General features: G+C 40.7%; 1 protein-coding gene across 1 annotated transcript in view; it reads left to right on the top strand.

The window, feature by feature from the left end:
* The window catches only part of LOC119588993 (major facilitator superfamily domain-containing protein 4A-like), a gene marked incomplete at its 5' end in the record, with an annotated part of 28,487 nt that overhangs the window by 24,615 nt on the left and 2,719 nt on the right, over positions 1-1,153 (top strand).

Here is a 1,153-nt window from a genome sequence, read left to right as displayed (position 1 = left end):
GGGTGGCAGTGGTGGGTGGTGGGTCCTTGTCTATTTAATATTAAGCCCTATTAATAATGGACACGTCACATCAAAATTTTTAACCTAGTTACGGCATTATTTGAATAATAAATTTTTCTTTAGTTGCTCTTAAAAAACCGTTTTCTATGTTCTGTATATTTTTGGGGGTTCAAGGGGGTAACTCCGTACATAGACGTTCTCCTCGTTTATTCTAGGGCTTTAAATTAGTATAGTAAGAAACTTCTTCAATCAGAAAAAAGCCACAAAACCAATAAAACAATCAAATAACGATAGATTCCCATTCTCTCTCCCTCCTCGCAGCCGACCACGAAGCTTAGTCCAACGACTCAAGAGTCCCCCCTGACGCGGGGACGGAGGAGACCGCCGAAGGGACACAGGCCTCATGAAACACCACGTCAAATACTACACCGAGAATGAGAAAGCGACCTGTCGGAGTCCTCCCTGGTCGCGAAAGGGAACAGACGGAAGTCGGGGGATGTGCTCGCCGGCGGGGACCACAGGACAACACGTTACTACGCCCCCTGCGAGCTTCTGTAAAGGGTGAGGGCGTGGGGGAGGAAAGGGGGGAAGATGGGTAGGGGGAAGGAAGGATGGAAGTGCTTGAAAGGGGAAAAGGATTAAAACTGGCCAGGGAAAAAAAGGAAGAAGAGGAGGGTGAGTGATTGAGTGCTGGGGGGTTAATAGTGCATGCCAAAGGTTGGGATTAACAAAGACTATGGCGATGGTGAGCTTTAAACGTATAGGGTATATGTAGTTTAAGGAGTTAATGTACACATACGGCACATACTCGCTACACACATTGACCAACGATAGTCGATAATCAAAATAGAATTTTCTATTCTTGAAATTTGGATTTTTGAATTGTTCAGAGAATGTATAAGTGTTTTAGACTTAGCTAAAAATGAATAAATATTAGCGTATTACTTATAAACATTAAGTTCAATTTTCCCTTTATAAGCATTCACAGTTTTTAATATATGGTGGCTACTCATTGTTACTATGTTAAGGTTTAAAGAAATGGTAATATATTGTTAAAAATATTTGTCAAGCAAGGAATATCGAATTTTATTATTGTTGACATTGTTGAGAAATATTAGTACTACACTAAAAATACAATGTAGCAATCGGGAAT

Source organism: Penaeus monodon, chromosome 24 (genome assembly GCF_015228065.2).
Source record: "Penaeus monodon isolate SGIC_2016 chromosome 24, NSTDA_Pmon_1, whole genome shotgun sequence".
Classification (NCBI taxonomy): domain Eukaryota; kingdom Metazoa; phylum Arthropoda; class Malacostraca; order Decapoda; family Penaeidae; genus Penaeus; species Penaeus monodon.
The sequence above is the reverse complement of the archived record's forward strand: the minus strand, read 5'-3'. Positions and strand labels throughout refer to the sequence as shown.